Source organism: Cavia porcellus, unplaced genomic scaffold, assembly GCF_034190915.1.
Source record: "Cavia porcellus strain 051 isolate PalLab524CR breed Dunkin Hartley unplaced genomic scaffold, mCavPor4.1 scaffold_29, whole genome shotgun sequence".
Lineage (NCBI taxonomy): Eukaryota > Metazoa > Chordata > Mammalia > Rodentia > Caviidae > Cavia > Cavia porcellus.
Genome location: NW_026947512.1, coordinates 34,552,483 through 34,575,691, shown reverse-complemented (window position 1 = coordinate 34,575,691; position 23,209 = coordinate 34,552,483). Strand labels below are relative to the sequence as shown.

Below are 23,209 nucleotides of genomic sequence, written 5' to 3'. Positions count from 1 at the left end.
GCAGTTCAAAAAATGTATTCAAGTAATGAAGTTGGAGCCATTAGTTTCAAGGCTGTTGTTATTTTAGTAAATATTTAATCTTCTTAGCAGCATGGTTTCCTAATTGATCTTTAAGTATTATTGTTCCTGGACATTTCTAATCGACTTCTAATTGCTACATTAAAGCAGTAAGAAAATAAAGTGTAATGGGTGGTGGAGGCTTTTACATTACACTAAATCAAAACAATGTAATAAAATTTAGAATTCATTTTTAATTTTGAAATTTGAAATACAATACAAAAAAGTCTACACATGCATGTCTTTTCAACTTACACTGTTCTATCTTGAAGAATATGGTGATGTGTCCTGCTTTTTTATACATTGTATGTGCAATCATTTGTAATATAAATAAAATAGCTATTAATAATATTTTTTGCTCATTTACAGCTTTATGTGTTTAATTTTCAGCTTTTTGTATTTAATTTGAGTCTATATCTTTGTATTTACTTTTCATTTATCTGTATTCCACTTGTGGGAAGAAAATTACTTTCATTACTTTATTAAGAATTTATTGAGAATCTAGGCAAGCAAAGCATGGCAAATAAATATAATATATCACATCTATTGCTAATAATAGTTGCATAGATCCTTGAAGATAGCTCTTTTCTATAAAACTAGAGCAATCTTTATCATTACTCATGTATTTCAGTTATCTAAAATTTTTCAATCTTAGTTACTTAGTGCCATGCAATTATTGTAGTTACTAATACTCTTAAATTTTGCTGCCCTGGATGTGGCACAGTTTTTGAGAGAGTTCAAACTGCTTTGACTCTGGGTATTTTGTTTTAGTATGAAAGTCATACTTCCAGCAATAAAGGTTAAAAAAATGAATGAATTTTAGGAACAATGGAGGTTAAGAGAGGAAATACTTATTGAGAGAAATAAAGCTTCTGTCTGAGAGAGAGACAGACAGAAGGGGTCCCGAGTGGGTTGCCAAAGATTCTGTATTTTCTTGGGATTTTTATAGAGTAGAACGATAAGGTAAGGCAGGTCTAACACTGGGGAAAACTGGGAACTCATGATATAGATGGGCAAGCTGTGGGGCAGAGCTATGTTTAGCCAATAAGGTTAATTGTTCAGGTAAAAACCAAATCACGGACAAATGTGGAAGTGAGTCATGTAGCAAGTGAGCATTCTTTTCCTGTAGGGGGTTGGGATGGTGACTCCACGCTTCTCAAGGTGATCCAGATTTAATCCCTAAGGATTATACTATGGTGTGGTTGCATTTGTTTTGTCTTCTGTGACAAGATTTGGCCCACAGCAAGAAGTATGTGTCTCCTCCAAGGTCATCACACGTCTATTCCTCTAGGCAGATTCCTTGAGGACCTCGCTCTGTCTGACTGCCTATAATATTTCTAAGTAGCTCAGCTGCCTATAACAAGCTGACTACAAATTCACTAAATTCAGTGAAATTGTAAGCCAAAATAAACTTACCCTTAATTTTTATTTCTCAGGTTTTTCATCAGAGTGATGGGAAAATGACTGCATAAAATGGTAATTAATATTCCTATCTCCTTAAGTAGTTTTTCGTTGTTTGTGTTGAGAAAATTTGGTCTCTTTGTACTCCTTCATGGAATATAATAAATCATTTTAAAATTTACTTTTCTGTTACTTAGGACACTAGATTTATTTTTCTTTTGTTTCTGTATTTTGGTGCCTGTTACAAGCTTCCCTCATTGCCCCATTTCTTAGCCTTCTGAACTAATATCTTCTATTCTACTCTTTCAACAACTTTCATATAAAAGCAAGACCACATACCATTTATCTATCACTGCCTGATTTATTTCACTAAATGAAATTCCCTTCTGCAAATGACAGAATTCTATTCCTTTGCTGTGGATGAATAATTGCTCATTGTGCGTATATGTTGCATTTTCTCCGTCCATTCATTCATCAATGCAAACCAGTTTATTCTGTAACTTGGCTACTGTGAATAGTGCTGCAAAAACATGGAGTGTGATCAAGTCTTCTAGAGTTGTGTTTTATATCTGCAAGATCATGTCATCTGCAAAAAGGAGTGCCTGGCTTCTTCTTTTCCTATTTGCATCTTATTGCTTTCTTGGTCCATGTTGCATATAAGAGGGATCATTTTCAACTTCCTATTCTATTTGATATGGTCTTTGTTGTGAGGTTATTATACATGTCTTCATTGTACTGAGGTAAAGTCCTTCTATATTGAATTCATTGAGAGGTTTTATAATAAAGGGAGATATATGTATCCCTGGGTATAGTGGTCCATGTCTGTCCCTCTCTCAGACAGAAGCTTTCTTTTTCTCAATAAGTATTTCTGCTCTTAACGTCCATTTTTCCTAAAATTCATTCTCTATTTTAGAGAACATGAACTCGTATTGAACGTATATTTGGTTGGGAGTTCCATTCCCTTATATCAATAGGGATTCAATGTACACCACTGTCCCTGGATATAGTGGTCCATGTCTGTAATCCCAACACTCAAGAGGCAGCAGCAGGAAAATTACTATAAATTCAAAGCCAGTTTGAATTTGGCTACTCTGTCAACTCAAGGCTAGCCTGCACTACATGGGGAGACCCTGTCTCAAAAAAGAAAAACAAAGAAATACAGAAAGAGAAAAGAAAAGAGAAAACATTTACCAAATAATTTTATGGTGTCTATTGATAATTTTATGGTGCCTGTTGACAATTGATACATTTATTGATTTTTATACAGGAAATTACATTTTCTAGTATTTTATTAACAATTTTGTAACAGTTTCATGTTCATGAGGAATACTGTCCTGTGGATTTCTTTTTTAATGCATCTGTTTCTAGTATTAACATTCGAGTAAGTTGGCCACATAGAATGAGTTAGGAAGGGATTTCTCCTTTTCAGTTTTTGACAGCCGTTTGAGAATTGTGTAAAATGCAGCAGGGTGGCCATTTAATTCTGGCTTATATTCATTGTGAGACTCTCTATTTCTGATTCAATCTTTTTTTTTTTTTTGGTTTTTTATGATATTCTATGGCCTTTTGTTTATATACTGGTAGTATCTATTTATACAGAAATTTATCTAGTTTTTCTAGGTTTTCCATTTCATTGGTACTAATTTGTTTATAATACTTTCAACAATCAATTACATTAATGTAACATTTATTATAATATATTTTAAATTAAATTAAAATTTTTATGAGCATGTTTCCATACATAATGATCACATTCATCACAGGACACTTGTACCTGTACATAATATAATTTAACTCTAATTTTTTTCCTATTCCCGTCCCCACCATTAAACTCTTCTCCCCCTCCTCTTCCCCATTTACATTTTTATTTTTTATTTTAAAGAGGATAAAACCAAGAAAAATGAAACACAATAAAATCAATCAAAAAAGCCAGTGTAAGTAATACAAGACTTCAAAACAATGCAAAATCAATAACTGTTAGCATAATGCCGCCTGTTGTCTTCAAAATAGTTGCAGAAACCTTCAGACATAGTATAAATCAAATAGAACAGGACAGAATAGAACCAGTAAAAACAAAATAATGAATGCAAAAAGGACTTCAAACCAAGGCAACAGTAAATCCAAAATGGCTACCATAATTTTGAGATCTTTATAATAGCTGCTCATGTCCCCGGATATGACAAAATCAAGCAAAAAAAACAAAAAAACCAGGACAAACCCAGACACAACAAAACAATGAAAATGATACAGGACTTCAAAACAGGGCCCCAGGGAACCAACAATGGCTACTACCCTCAGAAGATCCCCCTAGGTGCCACACTGTGTACTGCTATGGTCTGAACAGATGATCAGACCACTGACCATGATCTGCAGGTTGGTGAAAAACCAAAACACCACAGGCATCAAGTTACATCTCACTTCAATAGCTTATCATTGCAGCCTGTGTTTCTCCAGATCACTGGATTGCTTACCGGGGAGTGGGGGGACTGGATTTTTTTGTTTGCCAGCCCATGTGCCAAAGGGGTTGGGGTCTGGCTGTGTCCATCAGCAGTGACCTGTGCATGGCGGTGGTTTGCAGGAATAGCTTACTTCTTGGTGAATCCTTGTTCTCTTCCTCCATTGTCTCTCTCCCCATTTACCAAAACTTCATTTCAATTTTTGTTTCATCCATTCTCTTTTTAAAAATCCCTTTTACCTTCCTTCTCTTCTCCCTACCTTGTTCCCCTTCCCATTTGAGTAAGTTTTTCCTACTTGCCAATATAGAGGTTCCATTTGATTATGCAATTCTCCTTTTAGTACATTTCCAAAAGAGTTTATAGCAGTTTATGTAATAGTTGCATACCCTTTTTATATCAGTACAATTTATAACAGCTAATTCTTAGAAATAGCCCTTATGCTCATCAATGGAGGAATGTATAAAGAAAATGTGATGTTTATATACAATAGAGTACTACTGTGTCATAAAGAAGGATACACTGGAGACATTTTTAGGTAAATTAATGCATTTTGAGATGAATTTTCAGTGAAATCTTATTCACAAATTATCCCATTGTTTCTCTTGTGTGAGAAACCCGAAATGAAAGAAAGAGCAAAATGGAAGCCAGACACGGGAAGTAGGAAGACCTTAAAGCGTCTTTTATCTCTAATTTCAATTTGGTTTTCTACCTTTTATCTCTTGGCTAGTCCAGTTAAATGTTTGTATATTTTATGCTTTCAAAAATTAATTCTATGCAGCATTTTTTTTTACATTCTCTTTGTTTTTAATTTTCGTTTTCTTCCAGCTCTGATCATTAGTGTGTGTGTGTGTGTGTGTGTGTGTGTGTGTGTGTGTGTGTGTGTGTGTATTTAACTTGGGTTTGTTATTTAATAATTCTTGAGTAGAATGTCTAAGCTAATTATTTGAAAGCTATCTTTTAAGGCACAGTATTGTACACTTTCTCTTAGTACTACTTCTGAGCTATACTATAAATGCTAGTCTGTTGTGTCCTAATTTTCATTTTATTTCAAGAGTCTAATAAAATCCTACTTTGACTTACTTTCTTTTTATCTGGAAATATGTTCCTTAATTTCCATCCATTAGTACCATTTCTATGATTACTCTTGCTTTGAGTTCTAGCATTATTCCTTTTCGATCAAAGACATGATACAATTTAAGTAAAAGTACTCTGTGTTGATGAGAATAATATGTACTCTGCACTACTGAAAAAAGTGCTCTGCCCATTAGGTTCTTTTTGTCTATAGTACAGTTGAAGTTTGATGTTTCTTTCTTATGTTGGTTTAGATAATTTATTCATTGTTCAAATTTATATGTTGGTGTCCATAACTATTCTATATGACTCAGTATGTATATCTCTCCAGTTAGAATGAATAAATTATGCCTCATATAATTTGATGCTCTGCTGCTGAATTGCATCCTTTATCTATAAAGGAGATCTTCTTTGTCTCTTTTTGCAATTTTTGCTTAAAAGTGATAAAAGTATACTTGCTCAAATATAGTTTCTATTTGCAAATCTATTTTTCCAATCTTTCATTTTTAATCAACATATGTCTTTAGGGGTTAAGTTAGTGTGTTGTAGGCAGCACATCTTTGGAGTTCTGTTAGTCATTTAGCTGGGCTAAATATTTAATTGAAGAATTATTTATATTAAAGTTTAGTATTAACTAAGATTATAATCCTATCAGTTTTTAAATTTTGTTTTTATATAACCTTTGTTCTCTTCCTCTCTTGTGTTAGTCTTTGAGATTTTTTGTTGTTGTTGTTGTTGTTGTTGTTTAGTGATAGGGATTGATTCTTTTTCTCTCATTTACATATCATATGTATTAGTGACTTTTAGAATTTTACATATTTTCATTTTACCAGTCATACACCTGTGACAAATATATTCTGTGAAAGTACTTTCATGTTAAATATACTTAGGATATTTTTAAACTCCAGGTCTTGCAGGTGTACACGTTTTACATTGTAGTAAGAATCTATAAGGAAATAGATTTACTACATGACATAAAATCTTTAGAGCTATTTTATAATATTCACCAGTGACTGCAGGCTATCTGTCCATACAGTAGAGACCCAAAGAATCCAGCTGAAGAACTGGGTCCCAGGCCGTGTCCTTCATGAGTCTAGGTACAGGCCTAGAGCCCACAACGATGTCTGATACAAATCTGTTTTTAAAGATCTGCACTGGGAAGGCCCATGCTTACTGGGAAAGCTAGAATGTATGCGCCAGTAGGATAAAATATTTGCACTACCAGGCTGAGGGATCTGCACTGGAGCCAGGAAGTGATGCTCAAGGTAAGAACCAGCACACCTTCGAAAAGAACTTCAGCTGCCCTCCATGATGGGATGGACCAGAGCTGTTCTAATTCTGGAAATAGCCCAGTTCATATCAGGAAAATCAACGTGACAAGCCATGCAGAATCAACAGCATGCCATCTCCTCCTCTAGTTCTGCTTTTATGCTATTGGCAACAATCTTCAATCTTTACCAATTTTATAAGTTTTAAAATATTTTTTCATAGTCAACAATTTTTTTTTCTGGAGTTGTGAGCTATAGTATTATTTCAGTAGATAATTTTCACTTGGACAGTGCAGTGCCTATGTAGCTTCTTTAAGTATAAGCAGCACTGGGAATGCCTATCTATCTCAGTTGATTAGGCTTTGAAATTTGTGGAATTGCTCTCTAAAACAAAATGAAGTTATCTTATGTGGAACAGGATTGCTAGTGGCTCTGGGCATGGGAAACACTGGTAAGCTGCAGGTTTTTTGTCAGTTTCTGTGGTTTAAATGTGCACACAACTTCTCTGGTTGGCCATTGCATGAAAAATGCAGGTAGAGTACCAGGAAGTTTCCAATGGCCATGTGAAGGCAGATCTTCCCTACAGGGCACAGGTTAATGCAATAAAAAATGTCCAATAATAGTGACAGAGCACTTAAATGAGACCTAATACTTCAAGAGACTTTTTGGAGACTTACTTTTTAGAGACATCGTAAGGGTATTACGATGACTCCTGGGATTTCAGTAGGCCTAGCAATTCATAATGATTTTTCTAGCTGCTTCATGAGAAGATGAGTTCATAGGCACTCATAATATGCCTGGTATCTATTTCTGAAGTGTTCCCTCAACCAATGTAAAACTATTGCCAATCAATAGGATGTAGTGAAAGGAAGGAAAAAAAAACCCTTTACATTCTTTAGTTAATTGTCCAAAATAATAATGATCTATTTTGAAGTCATTTAGTCTCAGGTATGAGCTGTAAGGGAACCACTAGAAACTATTAGTTAAGAACCAAATTCCTAAATAAAGGTCTTAGTTAAGGATGACAAAACTAAAACTTTGACATATATAGTGAGAAAAAAATTAAAATTGACCACATGACTGCAAAAGAAATCTTAGGGATTCACAATCTGTGGAATGTAGGCCAACCCACTGAGCCATGGTGATTGAATTTTAGAGCCATGCATTGCAAAGAAAAGAAGAGAAAGAGAGCTGAGATGCTCTGAGCCCTGGTTGCCAACTCGTAGGTTATTAATTACAGAACTACATTAACCAAGACTCTGCTCTCACCCCTCATAGCATGTTAAATGCATTACAGCACTCAAAACAAAAGCATTAATTACTGATTTATTTGTCCGTTTTATTGATAGCATGTATTCCATATTTGAGTTATTGACTACAAAGAAAATATTTAGTATTTCTAAACACGGAACAAAGATGGATACTAAAAGATAAAATATTTAAATACATTGAGGTTGATGAGACTGCTTCTATTTTATAAATCATTTCAATCTTTCTTGAAATAAAATGGGTTAAATATAAATGTATATGTCTATAGCTCTAATTTCTACATAACATTTTGTTTGTATCATGACAAATTAGTACCTATTACTAGAATTTAAAAGCAAGTTTAACAGTTTTATCTGTGGCTAAGCTCACTGTTCTCTATGATAATTTTATTTGATTATCATTAGGTTTTATACACTCTAACATATTACATGTAAAATATGTATTAAAAGATATATTATCAGATAATTAGATTATTTTAGTACCACTAACAGAATAATTAATTTTATTTTGACACCACCCATACTATTAATAATAATTATAATACACATACTATAACAATTTTCAGAAAAATATAACTTATTGGATTTCCCTCATAATTAATCTTTCAAATCATAAATGAATAAATGTGCTTGCAGAGATCTTTATTAGTATATATTTTATATATGTGTTTATTCTCAAAAAGTGACATATAGGGAGGAAAGGAAAAAAGAAATAGAAAATATGGACAAGGCGTCTACACTTTGGCTCTTTTCTCTACACCCCTCCAGATGCTGCTCAGCCCCAAATTTGAACTCTTGTTGAGTTAGTGTCAGGACAATCCTTCTCAGATGCAGTCAGCAACATCAAGGATCATCTCTTCAGTGGAGTTGTTGAAAAATGTCTCAATGTTTCCAAGAGTCCTCTTGTCTTTTTGGGTCATATTACTAGCCACGTACTTGAGGCCAAAAGATCACTGGACCAATTCTGTGGATGTGGTTTTCCCTTTGGTGTGAAGATCATAGTTGATAACTAATGAAACCTGCTGTACATCAATGCCTCTGGCCAGCAAGTCAGTGGTAATTATTACTGTGCTAGGGCCAGACCAGAACTTCTCCATGATCACATCTCATTCCTTTTAGTACACATCTCCACACGTGGTACAGACAGTGAAGTTCACAGGGAAGCATCTTCTCAGTGAACCCATTAATCTTACTTCATCAATGAAGATGACTATCTGGGTGATGGTCAGGGTTTCATACAGTGTTTGGAGCTTCTATTCCTCTCATTCCACATTTAGGCAGAATTAGTGGATACACTTTCACATCAACTTTTCCCTCTTGACAAAAATTCCAGTGGGATCCTTTATGAACTCATTGGTTATATAAAGCACATCAAAAGGCATTGAGGCTGACAAAAACCACCTGTGTGTTGTAGTTGAGATTTTGTAATATGTCATAAATCTAATCTTTGAATTCATGCCTCAACATTCCATCAGATTCATCTAGTACAAATATCTTAATGTATTTGAGAAATAAATATCTCTAGATACGCTTAATAACCATGTGGCCAGACGCTCTCATGATAATAAAGACCTCCCATCTGCAGCTTCAGTTCCTCAGCGTGCACATCGATTCACCCAATGCAAGCATGAGCCCAGGCAACCTTGTGTTATGACTACGTTTTTGTCTCAACAGAGAGTTCAAGGTACTCATCTACCTCTGACCGCACCAACTCCCTATTCTTAATCTGAATGCCTCCTCTGTGTCCAACAATCTTAGGATATGCACTGCTAAGGGACTCACATTTCATGAAAGAATAAGTCAATAATTCTGTCCTTTAGATCACACTGCCTAGAGTGACTACAGGATTTGAATTCATTCTCTTTCCAGAGTACACAATGATTTATAATAAATCCTGAGCAATTTTTCAGTTTCCATTCTAACTATAAACAGCAAGATATATATCCTATTATCAAAATAGGATGTTCTTTTTGTTAACATTCTTTGTGCCCCAAAGTTCACATCAGGATAATAATAACTTCACCTGCTGTAGAATGTTTAAGAATTTCTCCTTTGTTCCTCAATAAATAATCTATAGGTCTAGTGTTTGATTCATTTCCCTTTAAGACTGAAGAAGAGAACAGAGGCCAAGGATAAGATATTTTGTTCCTTGTGCAAAACTAACTCTGGACACCAATCCAGGCATAAAGCTAGGGTGAAGAAAAAATAATCATCTGCTCTGCCTGGACTGATATAAGTTCAATGCAGTTAATGAGCTGCCCCCTCTAATGGGGCATTAGAGGGGAATTAGATATCATTTTTTTCTGGTAAAGGACAGTGTTATGTATTTTAATTATATTAATATTGAAATCATATGATTCATATGTCATCATTTATTTCAAAGTTATTAACAATTATAAGCTAGCCAGAACTGTATTTACTCATTCATTTATTTGAGATCACTGAATCCCTTAATTGCAATGTGTCCCACTAGTTTTCTTTTCTGAAATTGCATCAGTAATTACCAAGGCCTATTTTATTTTGAGTTTATATTTGGAATACAAACATAGAAAAATATTGTATTATTTGAATAAAAATTAGTTTTTTACACTGTCTAATTCAATAGAATTTATTAAACTTCAAATGAGACTCAAATTGGCAGATTAGAAATTCATTATTATATTATGGCTGATGTACTTTATGTGCAATTTAGGAAAGCTCTGAATACCATAAATCTGAAGTGATGAGGTGGTCATAACCATTGACTACTAGAGTCAAGATAAACCTCATTCTCTCTGAATTGTTTATTAAAGTTAGTCAATTTCTAAAAGGTAATTTATTTGCTCATTATAACTGTGATGAAAGTGGTAGCAACAGAACTGTTTAATTATGAAAAAATACATGTCCAATAACTGGCTAATTAAAGTTACTAAAGTTCTTGATGTATTTCCTAATTAAGTCTGAGAGAAGTGAAAGGAATATTTCCAATTACTATAAACTACATAAATGCACCTATTCATTCAATTTGAAAATTTTTCTTTATGACAAAAATTTAGAAATCATAGTTTATCCATAAAGAAATAATACAATAAAATAATATATTTGGTCAATAGTAAGTAAATAAACTTGCCTCAAAATATATGTAATTTTAACATATAAATTATAAAAGGGAAGACTATTTCCACTGAAAACACTTAATGGTAAAGGGAATACAATATTGCTGCATTATTTGGTAATCTATAATATATAGGGTGGTAAAATATTTTCATTATTTCATAGAGGAATAAATAATTTGATGGATTAAAATAATCAGAATAGGCTAAAATAACTAAAGTTAGATAAAAATAAAATCAAAACAGTCTTTTATCAATTAAAATTAATTAAAAATTTCATGCAGTCATATAATTTGAGCACCAAGATAGCTATGACAGGAGGACCACTGTGAGCTCAAGGATAACCTATGGTTCATAATGTTCAAGACCATCCTGAACTAAATAGTGAGAACTTTGTCTGAAAAATCTTAAAAAATAGAGTTATTGAAGGTGACCAGTAAATTACACAGTTGGATAATTTTGCTGAATTTTCAGAAATGTTATTAAAAGTATGTTTAGAATTATGTAAAATGAATTTTTAAATATTTCAATCTATTGGTAGTTTAATTCACAATCTTTTTCTTATCCACTGATCTCTCCAGAATAACGCCTGGAACAAAACTAAACTAACTTTACCAACAAAAACAAAATCTATTGCATATTTAGCAGGATCTCAGAAAACACAGTCAAAGATAGGACAAGGTAGGACCTAATGGTCTGAGTTAATATTCTCAGGTTGATCTTTCAAGGTAAAGAAGTATATACTTATTTGACATTTGATTGTATTATTAGTGAGAATATTAGGATTAAATAGGGTAAAACAAGGATGCATATGTGAATGTCAATGACTGAACTGCTTTTTGAAATGTACTGTTTGATGTATTTGTTAGAGTCTTTGATAACTTACTCTGTAAGAATTTCTAAACTAGTGAAGTTATTTACTGGTTACTGGTTTTACCTTTTAGAACATAATTTTTCAGGGAGAAACAGCTAAGTCACACTGATTTGAGATCTTATAGCTTATCAAGCCATGATGACCAAGATAGTTTTGATTTTTAAAACTATATGCCTGATCTGATTTCAATCAGCTAATTTAATCTTTTAAATAAGCTTTTAATCAGTGAATTAACTTTTTATCACAAACTAACAGATAACATTTTATTCTTTACCTCATTTTACTGATAAGCAAAAAGGAGGTAAGAGGAGATCAGTTAGTCCAGCTAACTTGCATAGGGTCAAATCACTACACAGACACTTATTTAGCAATCTATTTGCTGTATTTATCTGGGATGTAGAAAGAAAGGGAAGAAATGAGGAAGTGGAAAGAAGTTGTGTGCAGATTTCTTCTCATTTTATTATTTTTTGTTATTATATTCAATAAGTGTATAAAGTACAAAACAAAGAATTGAAAATTGGCATTCATGTATGCTTTCAAATGTTCTATCTCAGATATTTTCAAAAAGTTATGATGACCAAAGTTACATTCTTTTACATTAATATTTACAGATGCAACTGAAAATATGGCTTAGAAGAAATTTTATTAGTGTGGAGTCCTGTTTTATGAGTGTTATTTTGCATGTATATGTAAAACATGTTCCTTAAATATTTTTGCTTGTCATAATAAAAAGATTTATTTCAATATGTTGGCAAATGTAATGTGTTGCACACAATTATGTTTAATTTCTTCTTTTGAAAAATATTTTTAAAATACATTGATTCTTAGAACTAAGAAGTACGATATGCTGTTGCATTAATTTCAACTTGAAATAAACTGTAGAAAGACTTATGCAAACTAATTAAATTACCAAAGGGGCAATAGATTATAATGTGATATTTTTTTGAAAAAGCTTTTTATTGTACACACAAAAAGTACAATTTTATTTTCCAATCACAATAGGTATATTTTTGGAATCTATCTTCCGTGTTATATTCATGATAAAAAGATAACAGAGTTAAAACTTTTAGATACAACTAGATTCAAATCAAGCTACATGGAAATATTATATCCTATTGAGAGGCATAATAAGTTCAGGTAGTGCAAAATGGTTAATTAAAAGCAATTTAAATGTTTTTATTGTTTTTCAGGGATCATGGGAAATCTAGGTTACTTGAAATATAGATTTCAAGGAAGTAAAAAGGAGGACTTTCTAAAATTAGTTAGAACTCTGAAGCAGAGTTTTGACTTATACTCTTTAGAAGAATTATCTTGAGCATATCTGAGAAAGGATATATGTATCTTTAAGAAAGAATAAAACATTATTAAAACCTGATACTTTGGAGAATTGATTGTGCTATGAGGCATCTTAATGGACTAAATTAGAAGATAATGAAATACCTTTTTCCAGGAACTTTAAAGTTTGAAAAATATTTGTATTCAAAGCTGCCAGATCACTAACTGCATCTTTGTCACTTACTAGTTATAAGGGACTTCTGTACACTAGTGTTCAGTATTTCCAATACCACAAGTGGTAGAAGAATAAAACTCCTTATTCTTAGTGAATTCCCAAATAAGGTGTCATATTTTGCTGTTTTGTGTTTGTGTATGTGTGTGTGCACTCAATCAAAATGACAGGCAGTGGGAACCACGAATCTGTTCAGTTATTACTACCAGTAACTCAAGATAGATAAGATAGGAAATGGCTTAATTTTAAGAAATAAAACTTCATTTAGTTTTAGTTTGCCTTTATCATCCTATTCTGATCAGTCTAATACTATTTTTTGTATGAACTCACTGCGTGTGAATATATGGACAATTATTTAGAAGAAAACTTGAGAAATATGATAGACATGAGGATGTCCTGTTGTCTTGCTTTGAAATCTGTCTCTTACATTGTTTTCTTCTGTTCTATTACTTTTTGCTATGTTTAATTTTAACTTCTTTAAAGTATTTTTTTATTTTATTTAAAAGGAAAAAGAGGAAAAAAACAAAACAAAACAAAGCGGTGTAAAGGTACAAGTAATACAGAACTACAAAAAAAACAAAAAACAAAACAAAACAAAACAAAAAACAGTAAGAAATCACCAGTTAATAGATTACATATTATCATCTAAAATAAAATTTAAAAAATAAAAAAGTATCTATTAAGTGTTTTTGAATTACTAATTATTGTAGAAGACCTATATTACAAAATTAAGACAATTTAGTAAGTAAAAACAAAAAACAAAAAAACCTGTTATTCTATGAGCAAATTTAAACTATAAGAAAGAAGAACTAAATGTATGCAGATGAAATAGGAGTCTTACTGATCATTAAATTGTCTAAATGTGGACATAAATACCATCTCCAAAGTGATTTATTCTTTAGCTTTTTAACATCGAAACAATGGGATTCATGATCCTTGTTTTCCTGCCAAAACATTTAAACCAAAGGATACTTTGGTTAATTCTCTATCATTGAAATACTAGGGATTTGCAAAGCATGTCCGATATGTGGTGTTTAATAAATACGATCAATAATCTCATGGCTTACAAGATAATGCTGAGGCAATTTGTAACTTGCGAAGAAAAACAGATTGGGAGCTGAATTATTATTTTTATGTTTGATAAATCTATAACACAGGAATAGTCAATATTTCCACTCATTTAATTTCATTTATAGAAATCACAAGAGTTCTGGGAATTGTGTATGTGCAACAAGGAATGTGTTGACCATTTTATTTTAGTTAGAAAAAGTTAACACAATGTGCATCCTCTTTAATATTTTATCACAGCGCTCATGTTAGTACTCAAGTTTACAAAATTTTTACTTATTTTCTATCATCATCTTATATCAGAATTCAAATTCATATAAAATATATGGAAGGGACTAGGGATATAACTCAGTGGTACAGCACTTGCCTGGAAAGCTTGAGGTCATGATTTCAAATCCACTTACCACAATAAACAAATAAAAATAAAAAACAAAAACATAAATGATGCCATAAAATTATTTATTAAAGCATCAGGACAGTGATGAAAGTAGAAACATAATATATATTACAGAATTTAACTGTAAATATAAGTAATGATGAAAACTTAGGAACAACTGTTTTTATTCTTGTCTTTGTCCTCCGGAAGCTTTCTAACATCACCTCAATTTCTTACCCTTCTTTTAGCTCCACAAACTCAGAAAATCCTAATATTTAGAAAATGCTGATCCATATTTCTGCCTCACTTTGACTTAGAGGAGTGAGACATATGTGGTACAGTAAAAAATAGCATAGCATCTTCAGGTTTAGGATAGATATAAACTCTAGTGTTTTTCTCCCTAGCAGAATTAAGTATCCCTTAAACCTTGAGTTAATTATTATTTATTATAATTTTATCCAGTATTTCAAAGACTCCTTGACAAGAGATTTCTTATAGAAATTTCTTGTCTTTGTAAAGATCAATTTATATTTGAAGTAAAGACGAGGATAGAGAAACTAATGAAAAGTGTTAGTGGTTGGTCTAACATATCCACAACATAAACAAAATTGTAACACTCAAGATTCTTCTGGTTCCCAAGCCCCAGCACTATCCTCATTTCTCTGCCCAAAACCATTCATTTCCTTGCTGCTGACTTAGGCTCTAAATCTTAACCTTTCCTGTTAGCTTAATTCCCAAAAGTTGACTAGATACATTTACAAGGAAAAGAAACAGTATACTTGGGTCCTAATGTTTCAGGCATTTTAGAGACTACACTTATTTTCCTGGAACATTAAATAAAGACAATGACAGAATTGGTCTTCACTTGGAATTAAGCTTTCAGCCAAACAACATTCAATATACTTTTTGCAAGACATCCTACATAGTACAACGTGACTGCAATTGGATATAAGACATCATAGAACAAAATTATTTCATCATCTGGAATTATAGTGCCAATGAATGTTACAATTAAACATTGTCAAAATGATGAAAAACTTTAATCTTTCCTGATAATATGTTGTATTCTTTAAATGAAATAGTAACTACCCAAAGACTATGAAATTTACATATTTTATGTCTTTTTGAAGACTCTAATCTGGTTAATGCAGATGATCTAATAATTTTAATGATATGATAACATATGAATTATATGCAAACATGTTATCCGTTGGCTTGAGATGCTTTCTTTTAATCTTTCATTCAAACTACTCTAGCACTAGTTCTGATAGTCTTTTTCTCTATCATCTGCGAAAGTGTTTATCTGTGCTATTTCATGTCCTGAACATTTAATGTTTTTGCTAGTTTCTAAAAGCTAAATTCAGTGCCTCATCATAATCTTTTTATAACTGGCACTTTACAAATAACATATAATTAATACTTACTTGAGCTATTTACAAGTGATACACTTTTCAAGATTCTTAAGCTACACTTTGAATTAGAACATCAGTCTTCATCTGTTCAGGGATTTCTTTCCTCTAGATCTTTGATGAAGATAAAAAGTGAACTTTTTGAAACTCTGAAAGATTAACAATATATATTTATGCTTTCCAGAAATTGCAAACAACTATTTTCCTCTAAAGCTTTACTCTACATGAGTCACTCATACATATTAAATTGTGCTTATTACTCAATACCTATGAAACGCTGTTTTTGTATTATTTCTTATGATAACATGAATTTTTAAAATAAATTTCTGATTATCTTTATACTTCTATATAACTCTACAATGCTGATGGTCAAAGTCCAACTTTTACAAAACTGTAACCCAAGCAATCAGTGAATCAGTTTCCTTACAAAATATGGGTAGAACACATAATTTGTATGTACTTTTGCTCACATTGTATTTTTTAATAAATCTTCAAATTAGCCTATGAAACAATAAATTCAAATATTTTGGCATGTTTTAAGTACATATTTAATAATTACCTCTCAAATGATTAATACTTTAAATTCCAGAACAAATAAATTTGTATTTTCAGGGACTTTAATATACTAAATTATTTTGTACAGTAGAACATAATAAATGAGATTTTCAAAACGAATTTGCCCTGGAAAACGATTTTCCATGAGATATTTTCAAAATATGTGTTTCTGTAGAACACATTTTTGTAAATATTACTCTAATAAAAGGCTTCATTTTAAGAACTATTTTTCCCTCAATAATCAAACATGTAGAACTCTGCTGATCATTATTAGATCAGAGTTAAATAATTATTTGCTGTCACTTCACGTAAAGGGGTATGTAAATTAGGAGGAGTATATTACTTTGAATTTTTATGTAACATCTACCAGCAGGGCATGATCTAATGAGATCACTTGAAAGTAAGTACCTGCCCACTATAAGATGCCAGTGTGAAAAAATTTCCTGTTGAGACAATGAAGATTCTTTTGTAGAAACTATATATTACAGTTGAGATCAAAGTTGACTTTTTAACCCTGCTAAACAGTTGCCAGACTATTAAAAAAAAAGTATTTAGGGAATAGACTTGAGAAATCAAAATTCTCTTCACTCAAATTCAATTTGTGATATGTAAAAGATAAAAATAGGAGTACTTTAATAGAATTATTATACAAATGGAGGAGAAATAAATTACAGAAGGAAGGTTAGCTATAAAAAGAAAAAATGTCAAGTCTTAATAGCAGTGTATATCCGATTCAAGGCTAATAACTGTGCTCATTTAAAGGTCAGGGAGATTTAGCACCACAGAATATGTAAAGGCCAGTGGTTGACAGGTAAACTGCTCCATTTACTCCATTGTCTAGGTCACCTAGAGACCTTCTTGAGTGGGACATGGGAGTGATAACCGTTACAAAATTTTAGACAGAGATAGCATCAGTTCATCTAGAATTTTTCCATCCACATAAAAAGGACAAAAATGTAAAGTTAAGATTATTGATTACATGTAAAGATAACAGAAACACCATTTATATCAAAGCAAAGCACCTTATTAAAAGGTAAAATAGATCCTTTTTCAAAAGGGATGGTGACAAAAGATGGGGGAAGGGAGAGATAGTAGACAGGAGAGGGACAAAGAAATAATGAAGATTTTTTTTTTGTACATGTACCAACTCCCTACAAGGAATGTAATCATTATGTGCTATAAACATGTAGTAGTAAAAATGAAATTGGATAATTCGAGCATTAAAATGGTTAAATTTCTCATTAAATTATTGTACCTTGGGTACAAAACAAACGATAAAATAACTTTATCCATAATAGCAGCATTAAATATGCTAGTGGAACACTTATTGTGGGCAGCTAGTTATACATGAAAAAATGAGAGACATCTAAGAAGAGCTTCTTACTTCTAAAAGAGAAGCTAACCATAGCAGTTAACTGAGTTGAGAAAGAATCTCAACACCTTAACCCAGAACACATTATAGCTCCTGTTTTTCCCATTTTGTTGTACCTTTCTCCAAACTACACACTACCAGTCATCTTGTGTATCACTGAGTACAAAAGTGGTATAACATTCTCCAGTGGCTCACTAAGATGTTACACCGTCTCAAACCAGTAAGCAGTCTAAAGCATGAGCAATGCAGTTACAAAATAAAAAGAAATAAATAGGAGGTGTGCTAACATTTCAAAGTTGGACAACACATGTTTGGATTGGGGTCAATTTGATTCTACTCTGTTTCTTTTCAAAATTTATGTGAATGTAAAAAATAAATATGCATATATCCCAGTTATAGATTTTTGTCACAATGGTGATAATGTCAAATTTTAATAATGTGGAGTAGCTTCTTTAATCTATTTAAGTTCAAGTGTTTTAGGGGAAGGCTTGAGAACTTTTAAACTTTATATTCACATATTTGAATCTTGTGTCTCTTCTAGAAATCAATAAATTAATAGCATTGACTTTTTTCTATTCAATAACAAAAGTAATTTCCATTCTCATAGGTTGGCAGATATTGCATCATGTGCTTCTTTATGTAAAATTTGTAAAGAGGTTAAATGAATCTCCTGTTTTGTGTAGACTTTAGGTGAATGTCATTTACTTCTAGGGTGATCTGTAAGTATGATTCCATTCTACAATTCTCATTTGAGAAGAAAAAACCAGTTGCATTTTCTCTGTGCCTTTCTAGATAACATTTTAAATCTGTAACATCTTGACAGCTACAAAATGTTTCTCTGCCAACTACTCAATATTTTCTTAATTGCCAAGGAGTTACATGTGTATGGGGGTGTGAATCAATGTTTCATTATACATGTATAAAATTTGATGATCAGATTAAGGTATGTAGTGCCCCCATTATCTCAGTTACCATTTCTTTGCAGTAAAGAACATTCAAAATCTTCTTTCCTATCTATCTTGCTATGTAATACATTATTGTTAACAGTTGTGTGTCTTATGTAGAATAATATGCTGGAATTTGTTTCTCCGATTAATCCTTGAGATTGTAGCCATTATCTCTCCTTTCTCAACCTTATTCTCCTCCTCCCATCTGGTAGTTATTTCTCTCCTCTCACAGTATATAAGCCTAGCAAGTTCAGAGTCTACATATAATAGTAACCATGCAGTATTTGTCTTGCTGTGCCTCAATTATTTCCATACATAAATGTTCTCGAGTTTTTCCACGTTATCACAATTGACAAGATTTATTTTTGACTGAGGACTAGAATTTCATTAGGCATATACAATAATGTCTTGTTTTGCAAGCGTAATTCTCCTAGAATTATGCTTGTAATCCAAGGAACTCAGACACAAAAGCAAATTTCCCAATAAAGAATAATGCAAACACAGATTATTTGTGTCACAACACAAAAATATACATAGAAAGTGATTATAATACTATAAAACAATGCAAAATAATAAAGAAAATACAAAACATAAAGAAAAAATTAACTAACCTGCATTTGTTTTGAAAAGTTTGACTGGTATGAGCGAGAAAAGAGAGAGAAAGATTATTGTCTAGGGGAACATTGATTATCGCTGACGCACTGCTATCTGTTGACTTACTGCAATCTATCTTTTTGTGTGATTTTAACAATTAACTTGTGAATGTTGCTTTTGCCTTCTTTTAAAGATTTCACAAAAATTACGAGATTGCATTGTCATCAAATAGATTCATTCCTCACATTACTATTGCCTTACTAGATTGGTGCTTTTCTACAAAATTATGAAGTTTCCCACATTTCATGGTTCTCCCTAATCGCATATGAAGTGAGGGATTCCTCTATTTTTTTCTACTTCATTTCTGCAGGTAAGATTTCATTCATAACCTTTTGCTGTTGGGAAGGATCACCAGAGCTGTCCAGCTAGAGAAAAAAGAGAAACATTGGCCTAGTTGTGATCACATGTGGTACTACTCCTAGTGCAAGATATCACCTGTTTATCAAGTTCAAGGTTATTAGAAATATTTTCTTGTCTTGCACAAACACTCACAGAACAAGTTACTTTCAATCTAAGGTTTTATTCTATTTGGATACAAGATCTTGATGCTATGATTAAGCTTGATAATATGCTATGTTGCCCCGTCAACATGTGCTAAGCCAAAAGTAATGACCATAATTTACTTCATGTAAGATCTTAGAAGCAGCACAACAGTAGACGCTATTGGAAAAAAAAAAGTAAAGATTTGTGTGTAATTTTATAATATCACTCTTGTTTTCAACTGAGAACTATTCCTAACTGAAACTGAAAAAACCTAATTGTTTTGCAAACCAGAAAATGCATCAATTCTATCCATCTGAAGACAATCTTTATCTAAGAATTGTCAAATATAAAAGGAATACAGTTTAATTTTCACAATCATCTGGAAAAATTGAGGACTCTTATATCAACTTAGGTTATTGCTTTGTTCCAAACACCAAAATAAAATTTAACTACATTAAGTCAGTGTGCTACATGCATTGATATACAGATAAGTCTTATGCTCAGGCTAACTGGTAGAGGAATGATATGCAGATTCTGTTGGGGTGTTCAACATAACACTCAGATAAATCAAGATGTATTTACCTAATGAATAGAGAAAAGGAAGTTAGTTGATCAAGGGATTAAGAATAAATAGCTCAGTTATGAATAGGATTTTCTGGTCTATTTAGCATTGAAAGCTTCCGAATTTTTCATTTTTGGGCAATGAGCTCAATTCAAATGCAGCCTCACCAAAAACAAAACAAAACAAAACAAAACAAACAAAAAAAAAAAAAAACTGGGACATTTCTACAAGAAGTTTATTTGCATGTGTGCTGAGATTTTTTGTTTATTTTAAACCATATTCAATGTGAACAGAGTATTTAATCTAAAATACTATTAGTAGGTTTGGCAAATTGCTTACATGTACCATGTATATGAACTATTAAGAAGTAAGCATGATGGTTAATTACAAGTACTTTCATAAAATTATACATATACTATCACATTAATTAAGTGCACATTGCACTTGAATCAGTAATAAAATCCTCAATTTTACCCTTCACCTTCCTGTGCACGGCAACTCAATCTAAATGTTCTCTAGGATTTAGAAGATGGAAATAGAAGAAGAATTATTGGAAGTCAACACAGCCTGGTTACTATAACAACTCCCTTGGTGGCTTCAAACAAAAACTGCTTTTTCTTTGTGATTGGTTTCCTTCACTCACTTATTCCTCTTTATAGTGCTCGTCAGGGTTCTTTCTTCAGTACAATCATTCTGAAACTCAAACTGCTTCTATCCATGGGCTTTCACACTCCTTAGGGCCTATGCATGAGGAAAAAGTTATACTTATCTATTTATGCCTTAGGCTTCTGTGCATAAATCTTCACTCAGAGTAGTTAGTACAAATAACAGGAACATATATGGCGGTCTTGCATAACATTGTATACAATATAGTAATTGTTGTAGCCAGGGTTTACAAGGGAAAGGATTACAGGACACCTAATTTTATTATTATATATTCACCCCAAGACTCAAATGCAGGAGATATATCCGCACACCAGACACCCAAATAATTCAGTTGAGGGCCTAGATCCCAAGGTATTGTCCTCCAGGAGACCTGTTAGAGGCCTCAAGCCCACAAAAACTCTGTATGTCTGTTTCATAGATCTGTGAAGTAATGGCCCAAAGGTCAGTGTTGGGATGGAGAAAGTCTGTGGCAGTGGGGTAAAGGATTTGTGGCATTAGGCTGAAGGATCTTCATTGGAGCCTGGAAGAGATGATCAAAGTGAAGACCAGAGCTCCCTAGAAGAGAACCTCAGTCATTCTCAGATATAGCAAGAGCCTGAAATCCTCAATGATGAGAACAGCCGAGTTCATGTCAGGAAAACCAGCATGAGAAGCTTCTTCAGGAGAATCAATAGCACACCATCTTCCCTTCAGTTCTCATTTTATGATATTGGCAACAATCCTCGTGGGCCTTCAACACACAGCACAGACTGATTCAATTCAACTGGGCATTACAAGTTGCCCATTAGTTAGTCCACCACAATAATAACAATCAGTGTCAGTATTTGAAACCATTAAACCTACAGGTTTATTAGATTTCAAGATAAACTCTTAATCTTTCCATTAAATTATGATTGCTACTTTTATGGTTAATTTTATAGACAATTTAACCAAGGATAAACTTAGACATTTAGTCAAGAATCAGTCTGAGTGTTCACTGAAGGCGTTTTTTATTTAAAAAAAAAAACAGAACAGAAAAAAAAGAAATGATACAGAATTTCAAAAAAAGAAAAAAAGTAGGGAATTAACACAAGCTAATATATTGCATATTGTTATCTAAGAATTAGTTGTTTAGGTCATAAAATTTAGGCACAAAAGTGATCAATCAAGCAATAGTAGCACAAATTGTTCTTTTTGATAAACTAACAAAGATTAGTTTTATAGTTATCTGTCTAGTGTACATATACATATAGAAATGTATATGATTAAAATATTCATATAATCTTTTCATTTCTTCCTTTTTTCCTTTCCCCTATTCTAGTTGTTCTGATCTTCTGAGCACCTTTTTCCCCTTTCATTAGCACAATATCTGTAGTATACTTAGGATATTATTACTCTTCCAGATTCTTATTTTTTTATTGTTTTTGTACTAAGGAGACTGCAGTATTTATAAATCTGACTTTACTTTATTTCACTTATGAGTATAGTCTTGAGTTGCCTCCTTTTACCTATAAAAGCTCAAGATTATCATTTTTATAGCTGAGTAATATTCCATTGCATAAAAATACCACATCTTTTTATCCATTATGCAGTTAATGGGAATTTTGGTTGTTTCCAAGATTTAACTGTTACAAATTGTGCTGCTATGAACATGGGTATACATAGATTGCTGTGGCATGATATTTTCAGTTTTTCTGGGAATATATTCAGAATAGGAATAGCTGGATTAAATGGAACTTTCAAGCCTAATTTTTTGAGGAATCTCCACACTGATTATCTACAGTGGTCACACAATTCTACATGCCCATCAGCAGTGAAGACATATTTCTTTTTTCCCATAGCCCTGCCAGTATTTGACATCTGTTGAATTCTTGATGGCAGCCATTCTTTCTGGAGTGAGATGGAATCTAAATGTTGTTTTAATTTGTATTTTTCAAATGAGCAGTGATGCTGAACATGTCTTCGTGAATTTATTTGCCATTTGCATTTCTTCATCTGAGAAGTATGTGTTCATTTTAGATGCCCATTTTTGTATCGGGTCTTTGAATTTTGGGCCTGATGTTTTTCAGTTCTTTATATTTTCTAGATAAATCCTTAGTCTGAAGGATAGCTGGCTAAATTTTTTTCCCATTCTAGGGGTTTTC

At 32.3% G+C, this 23,209-nt stretch overlaps 1 pseudogene; it reads right to left on the bottom strand.

Annotated features, from left to right (window-relative positions):
* Nucleotides 1-8,345: 8,345 nt before the first annotated feature.
* Nucleotides 8,346-23,209, bottom strand: part of LOC100715437 (eukaryotic initiation factor 4A-I-like) — a 95,806-nt pseudogene continuing 80,942 nt past the window's right edge.